We start from the raw sequence: 8915 nt of genomic DNA, 5'->3' as shown, positions 1-8915 counted from the left end.
GAGAAGGGTAAGGTCGGCACTTCATAGCTCTGAGATTTTCAATTCAGGGATCTAATGGTCTCATCACAGTTTATGTACAGTGAGCTCTACAAGTTTACTTCAGTTTTGTACAGCAAAAATGAAAAATGTTTTCCATTTAGAAGAAAGACACTGTGGGTTAGTTAGAAAACTATTAAACCACCATAAAAAATAAAACACACAAAACTTGATAGTGCTCTTTTGAAAGTAATTGTTCCCAGCATTTTGGAGATCAATGCATGGATGTTAGAATTGTCTTCTGATAAAGATTCAGTTTAAGAAATTCAAATACCTCATAGAAGAAAAAAAAAGCAGACTTGAGACTGTCCTTCATAAAAGGTCAACCCGCACAAAGCTGTGGGGATCCCAGGCCAGGCTCTTTAAGGTGCTGATCAACTTGCAATGGTGTTCCACCTGTTCTTGAGTCAGTCCATGGTCCTCACCCTTTTTAAGGCATCCACCATTGTTCCTGTATCCAAGAAACCGTTGGCTACCTGCGAGTGGTTAAAGCAACTTTTCTAGCAGAGAAGTAAGTACGTAACACTTTGTCTGTCACTCTCAACAGTGGTATTTCACTCTGAAACTGCAGGCAATATAACGCAAAAATACCAATTTCTACACAATGTTGCTTTAAGATACTTCTGTCTGAACCAAAGTGGTGGACTGACAAACTAACACTGACATCAGTAGATCCATGCCGCCAGCATGGCCTAAATATGTGACTGCATCAGCATAGTTTTTATTGAGTAACTTAAATCCCAACATAGTTTGAGTGTTTTTATGTATCCAAATGAAAACACAAAGTAAAAAAATTCAAGCAACATACATGTCACCTAAAAACAAAGCCCCTTGGTTCATGGCGCTATAGCAACAGCACAGCAGCAGTGAAGGTTGATGGAGAAATCCTGAAGCTGCTGAAGCCACATGAGGATTAATAAGGTGAACTGAACATATAGCAGCCTCTATATAGTCAACCTAATAATTAACTTAAGTATAAAGTAAAAAAAAAAACACAAAGGTGATGAAAGGTAATGAAAAACACAAAGGATAGAAAACACGACACAAAGAAACAAAAAACACAAACAAGGTCAGTAAAAATTTCCAAGAAATAAACCCTGAGTTTCAGAAACTAATTTTGTGATTTTCTCACCCTGGAGTTGGCAAACAGGATTACTGGAACAGACTGGAAAGGCCTCCCACACTATTGCCTGAGGATTGCCCACTGGGGATCTAGTGAAAGCCTACAGGGCATCCAGTGATTTAAATGTCACAGTCAATCAGTATTCTCTTTTCTAGGAATCTGTGAGAAACCCAGCAGGTGAAAGCAACAACTGCACCATCATAGTCATGGCTGTCAGAGAAAAGGATTGGTCTGTTGCCTCCAAAATTGTGAGCCTTTCATTTTGTGGTACCCAACCAGGCTGTCAGGGAAGAGGAGTGATAAATGAAGGGGGGTCACATTAAAGACAGTCAGATTTGGATTTGAAAGTTTTAGTACTGTCCAGTGAGAGAGACAATATTAAAGTCTGTGTAAAGTAAGAATAAATGTGTTCTGCCAGTTTGTCAGACCAAAGAAGAAAGTGTTATTAACTACCCAGCCAAATTTGAATGATTAAAAATATTGACAAGTTTATGAAATTAGGTTTCAAAATCGGGTAAAAATGAATGCTATTCTCAGCTCCAGGACTGTGGGGGCATATCTGCTGAAGGTCCTGAAGCCACATCCACTCATGGGAGCAGTTGGGACTTTTAAAGATATATTTCTTTGGCCTTTATTTGACAGAGACAGCTTGAAGAGCGACAGGTTGGATTTGAACCCTGGGCTGCCACGGCAAGGACTGAGCCCCCGCTCATGGGGCGGTCGCTCCACCGACCGAGCCAAACGACGCCCCGCAGTTTGGACTTTAGGACCTACTAGATGCTCTGAACAAAATGAGTCACTTGATTAACTTGAATACAATTAACATATTTTAAATATATACTGCAGCACATTAAGACAATCGTGTATAAGCACAGTTGGGCTGCTCCTTGAATACTTCAGTACTATGAAGGGCTCACTTTGCAATGTATTTGCAACCCTTCTTTCTCCTCTTTATTCTTTCTTTCTTTCTTTCTTTCTTTCTTTCTTTCTTTCTTTACAGAACCTTTTCTGTATGATTGCACACTTAACACCTCTCAATATATCCATTTTTACATTTACAATAGGTAAAACACAAAAGATATTTTCCTCTCTCCTTATAAACTGTGGCGCTTCTTGTCCGAAGACTGGTCCTATTCAGAAGGAGAAAAACAGGTTTTTCTCACACAGTCATTAAAGATATTATTCAGAATTTTGAGTCAGAGCGTGACCTATCCTGGTATTCCTGACGAGATCATGATTCATCCCTGACGTAAAGCACAGAGGGCAAAAGTAAATTCAAATGGAAATAATATCTACAATTCAATGACACCTGGAAACACCTCATGTCATACCTTGCAAATACAAATTCAGTATAGCACTCCATCACACACGCTACACCCATAATCGAGAAGAGAGAAAGGTGGCTATGTGGGAAGAGTGGCAGATGGGTGACAGTGAGAAAGGGAAGGTTAGTAGGGATAATGTGAGAAAAAAATCCAACTGTCATGACCTTAGAAAAAGATATTTTGCTAAAGATTCATATTTATTTTGGGTCGTATATTTTAACATTTATAAAAGAAAAGGTTCAAAAATCCAGCTCTAAGATCGTCACATCTCATTACATGATCAACCATTTTGAACCATTTTGAACCCTTAGCTACATGCATCAGCTCGCTGATGATAATTACACAACTCATGCTCAAGGACCCACATAAGCAGTGACTAACATTTCCTAAGCAACAGCACATTTGCCCTCTTTGGCTGAGCTACACTTTTTTCAGAAGCATTTATTCAAAATTGGAACTAAGTTAAAAGTAACTAAAACAAATATTTGAATTAGTGATTAATACAGAATATATTCTAGCTGGGCATTATATAGGAGCTAACCTAGTTCAGAGAGTGTTGGAGAGCACATATGCAAAGCAAATATGGGAATGATAAGACCAGAAAATATGAAATCATAAAATATTTTGTTGGTTCTCTTCTTTAGTATTGTTCATATTTTTATATACGAAACTAGAAACAGACTACTCCAGTCAAGCTGCTCTTTAGCTTGACTCTACTAAGTCATGAACACATCCATTAAAAGCCATCCGGCTACGCACTACAGTGTTCAGTTGTCTTAGAGATGAAAATTCAGTCAGATGTTCTACCTTCAAAAGAGTCGAATTGTGAAACTGGACATAACAAATTTTAAATCATGATTTTACCATGCAGAGGTCATTTTGAATGCTAAACAATGCAGAAAATAGTATTCTTATTTCTGATTCAAATAATTTAGATAAGATGACAATGCTCCAGACCAGAGGGTGAAGCAGAGTGTGCTAAGATACATCTGAGGTGTGAGAGAGAGGTACTATAAAAGGGCCAGTAAGAGCGGGATAAAGATAAAGATAGAAAGATGGTATTTTAATTTGATCTGTGCACATCCCTGCTCATGTAGATTCAGTGATGAACTAATTTAGCCAGTTGCTGAACATGTTTAATCTGGCATGCAGAGATGATGCATCAGGCACTGACAGACGAAGGCGCAGAAAAGATGCAGGAGTGAAAACATCAGTGGATTAGTAGGAAAACATGTTCTTTTTCATTGTTTCGGGGAGAACTTTGTACTTGAACTTGTATTGCATTTTTGCTTTGAAGCTCAAAACCTCTCATATCGCCGATCAAATCTAATAAATCCAAGGTCATGATCTGTTTTTAAACATAAAATACCATATCAGGGTTGACGCTTCAGCTTTTATTGCGTTATACAATATGAGATTGCACTATAAAATGCATTTACATGCACAATTGCATGCAAATTTTATAAATAACATATCAAATTAAATTGAATAAGAAAAATCCGATGGATTTGGGTCATAGCATCTGTTTAAATTATTCAGCAGGGAAAAAAAGATCTTCATTAGTTGAATAAACCTGCTGGCGGGAGAGCAGATCAAAGACTAGTTTTGCATTTAAGGACACACAGACCAGTAGCTTAACACACATAGAGCACACGAAGGCAGAGAAGACAAAAAGGACTTCTACAGACTTTATTCAACTGAGGCAGAAAAGACACAACAATTTCTCTCAGGACAATTCAACAACCTTCAATTTGAAACAAAAAAAAAGAAAAAAGAAAGGAATAATAATATATATTGTCTAGGCAAGTCTGGTCTGTGTCTCCACAAAGGAGTACTTATTTTTAAGTAAAAAAAAAAAAGACAAATAAAAACACTGATAAAATTACACCATGTAACTTAAGCACCACTCATGGGATATTTAACAGGCCTCTTGATCATTCTGTCAAATATAAATAGACTGCACTTTGCAGCAGTTGTTTGATGTCCTCCTGGATTCACATTCTTCAAATATATTTTATAGTCTAAATGTATCATAAATGTTGTCATGAAATTTGTAAAATCCGAGAACAAGAGGCTCTACATATTATTTTTAAAAAAGTTAATGTGATGGGTTAGGGTTAGGTTAATGTTTGTTGTTTTGTGTTTCCTGTTTTATTTTGTAAATCCTCTCTCCTCTCTCCTCCCGTTTTTGGTTACGGTCAAATAGTCAAAAATGATCTCCTAAGTCATTTCACTTTTGTGTGTGAAGGAGAATTCAGGAGAAGACTTAGGAGAACACAACTACTGTGTTCACAGAATCCGACTGCAGTCACACTAGGGTGCGTCATTATGCCATGGCAGAGGTAATTGATGTGATCTGTGGTAAAATTACAGTCCTTTACTCTAACTACAGTCTACAAGTTTTTCACAACAACAGAGACTTGAACACCTCTGTGTGTCAAAACAGCGTCACAGTCAGCAATGCTTGTCCATAATTTAAGTTTCACATCAACAGGCCTGTCGATATTCACTCTCTCTCTCTCTCTTGCAGTCCTCATCACAGTTTTTAAATAAATTGATGTTCTTTTTTAATGTCTGGCTGTGAATGATTGAATGTTGCATTGTTTTTTTTGTTTTTTGTTGCTCCTGCAAAAAATTGTGGGATGGCATTACCTCTTTTCTTTTTGTAAAGGATGGTCTAGTGTGCTAAAGGAGATAAGAAAGGGAGCATAGAGGCTCCTTTCCTTAAAATTTGAAGAATATGAACCGGTCTCCTCATGGCCGCTACCCATGGGGTCCAGTCGAATTGTCCATTTTGCTTCCATAGGTTCCTAACTGAGTGAAATGCCCTGGAAGTATTTACGCCTTAATAGAGCTATTTGAATGTTCGAATATGTCTTCGGGGATTTAGGTATTACTTTTGTTAACTTTTGAATCTTTTTTTATTTTTTTACTACTTCAAATCAAATTTACACTTTGTTCAATACTTTGGTAAACTAATTGCATCATCCACAGGTGTTCTTTGTGCTTGGAGCTAATTAGCAAATGTTAAGACTGCCAAACTTTGTTCAGTTCGTTCAGTTTGACAAACGTGTTATTGCAGCAACAGAGTACAATTAGAGTTTGGTGTCTCAGCTCTGACTTCATCCCACAGATATGTATATATAGAGATAATGAGAAGTGACAAGCAAATATCTTACAGGGCTAACGAAAAGGCTGATGCTGTTGCAGGGTGGCAATGGCACTGGCAGAGCAGAGGTAGAGATAGACTTAAATAGACTGCCAATTTGGAGGGCTTGTTTGGATCTGGAATGAATGACTGTGGAGTGTGAGCCATGTCACATATGTATATAGTGTAGCTCACGTTGTCTGCTTAAACTGCTTCAGCCTATGGGTGGTGTCACGGATACGACATCCAACTTCATACTGTCTATGGTTGAGAATTGGATTTGCTACATGCCCATCTAAAACCCTAACTTCCACACTTGTATTTTCCATATATAGGAGGGACATTACCTGCTGTAGAGGCACTGAACACTGGTCTTGGATGTAAATGGCTCATATCTTCTTATATGAAGGTAATTTCTATGAATACTATGCTGGAGGTTAATTTAATGGATGACCAACCAGTAAAAGTTTTCCAATTCGCACCAAATACTGCTGCATTTGTAAAAATGTATGACCAAGACAAAGCAAAGCAAACTTTGCTCACCTTGTAAGGTTTAAAGTTGACGTCACTGATTCACCACCACAGAGGGATTTAAGGACATGTATTTCAACAAAGGTAATTCAAGGGACCAAGCAAAAACACATCAAGCAGAGCACTGCGCCAAAGTACAGTGAGACCTACTGTGCAATTGTGATCATGACTGGAGAAGGCATTGTGGATATATGACCCACTTTCTTTCACATTTTCTGCCGATTCTGTCACAGCCAATTGGTCTGACAGAAATTACGAATATCAATACTATTCACTCGCTACAATACCAAACTGATGAACCCTTCAGTATTGTGTTTTTAGCTGAAATTTACTATAATAAAGTTTATCGACACACTCTTCAAGGTCCAGATGAAGCATTTCAAGAGTATACCTTCCACATCTTGCTGTGATGTGATGATACTGTGATGTAACCCATTGCTACAAGTGGTTCATGGACAACTTGTTTTGAAGCCTTGAGTTTGTTTTCTCAGCCTGATGTGATCGTATTTGGATTAAAACGTGGAGCCTGTTGATAAGATTTGACAATAAATGCACTTTATTAAAAAAAAACTTTTTTTTCTGTTACGTAAAAATCAATCCACAGGCAGGTGGTTACAGATTGCAAGCTGAGACACAAAATGAGGACACATAATCTTCACATCTACATTTGGCACCTTTAATCAATAGTTACAGACTGAGACTGCCTTTCCCAAGAGTCATGTCACCCGTGTACAGTATGTTTGTCAGACCAAAGAAGAAAGTGTTATTAACCACCCAGCCAAATATGAATGATTAAAAATATCAACAAGTTTATGAAATTAAATGTCAAAATCAGGTAAAAATGAGTGAGCTGTGGGGGTATGTCCGCTGAATAAGCCGAACCCACACCCACTTGTGGGAGCAGTCGAGCAGCAATTTTGACTGAAACTTGTCAGATGAGTTCAGAAAATGACATGACTAACTCTGAAACATTCTGAGTGAGGTGAATTCATCTTTATCTCTCTGCTAGAAGTGCAGGGGTATGCTCAGGGGGGCCTCAGCGTGTCATCGAGCCACCCTTTAAGGACCGCCCACAAATATCATAGACTGAAAACTGGTGAAAAACTTCAAACTAACTCATATCATTCAAAGTCTTTTCACATGTTTTCAGTAACTATTTTCCAACATATTTAAAGCATTTTGAAAGAAATCTCAGATTTGCCTTTACACAAACTTAAAGTATTGGTCACGGTGTGTGGCATGCTAGGAGATAATTAGCATAGCTCAGCATGAAAACAGGGGAAACAGATGACACGCTGTGTCTCGTGTTGTGACCCAACCCAATGTCTTTTTAGCACAGAGATAGTTTTCAGTCAAAGTCTTGTTTTTTTTTTAAGAGCGTGATAAAGAGAAGATAAACAACGCCCTACTCTGCTGGGTGCCTGGCAGCCTTGCTGTGCCACCAAGACTCCAGAAAGTCCCGGTCATCACTAGCAAAGAAAAAGTTTCTGCCTATCACTCCCTGTACAATTTTTACTGTATGGCAAATGAGATATAACATGTTTTTCTTATCTAATGCTTGCTGATAAGTTTATGTTATATGAGAACCTGGGAATTCATGTTTTCCTCATGTATGGTCAACCACAAAGTGAACTTTTAAGTGATCCAGGAGCATCCAGGCAGATCTACTCATACTGTACATATGATGTTGTTTATCTTCAGAGGCCATTTGTCTTTTGTATCTTGTACATAGGAAGGAACTTCCTATTGACCTTTGCTGAAAGGATCATTGTTGTTGTCCCTCTTAATGATTATTAACCTTCAGTGCAGCATCAGTTTCAAACATCAGTATAGTTTTCTTCCAAATTTCTTGTTATTGCCGGGCTCTTACTTGCTTTTGAAGAAGAATAGGCCACTGAGAAAACCTTCAAAGTTTTGTCTGATAAATTAAATTATGAACTTCTCCTGGGCATTCTGCTTATTATTTGTGATCAATGCTTAAGTTATTAGTTACGTTACGTTCACTCTCTTACTAACCATTGTCCTGATAAGAGAAGAAAAATGTTGATATTGTCGTCTGAATTCAGTCCTGTCACTTCTGAAACCTAATGAACTATGTGGCCTTACTTTTTTACCCATCAAATCAAAATTTTCTTAATCTCATTCACAATACTTTCCTAAAAAGATGCTAGAAATCAACATGAGTCAAAGACAAAACAATAAACACACAGTGTCCTTTGTAGTGAGACTGGACGAACAGAAGAAAGTTGTTAAATACGTAATGAATATAGAAATTTACATGGAATTTCAACCACCACAAGTTTATCATAATTATGTATAATAATATAATATGTATGATTATAGTTATTGCATGCATTGCATATTGGTTACGATCTTGTTGCCTTGAAAAAAGTACAAAAAATTACCCATGTAAAAGGAAAAGTATATGAGTTTTACAGTAATGATCAATGACACATGCTCCCTCAGATGATAAACTAAAACATATTATGGTGAGGTGCAAGGTGCCTCACTCACAAACGTTCATGTGGACTTTCTTTTTACTTCTTACTGATACGGTAATTAGAAATGAAGATTACTCCTGTGGCCTTCTCTTGATGATTGAACAATTCACTTAAACATCATACAATGGCTTACTTCTGTTATGTTTTGGCATATGAAAATCCTGTTTAAATCAAGCGTTTAAGAATGCCAGTCACTCATTGTGCATGCCATTGTTTCTTGTTTAGTTCATGTTTCTTAGCAACAGAAGCAA

This window comes from Larimichthys crocea, chromosome XVI (genome assembly GCF_000972845.2).
Source record: "Larimichthys crocea isolate SSNF chromosome XVI, L_crocea_2.0, whole genome shotgun sequence".
NCBI lineage: Eukaryota > Metazoa > Chordata > Actinopteri > Sciaenidae > Larimichthys > Larimichthys crocea.
This window is presented reverse-complemented; position numbering follows the sequence as displayed.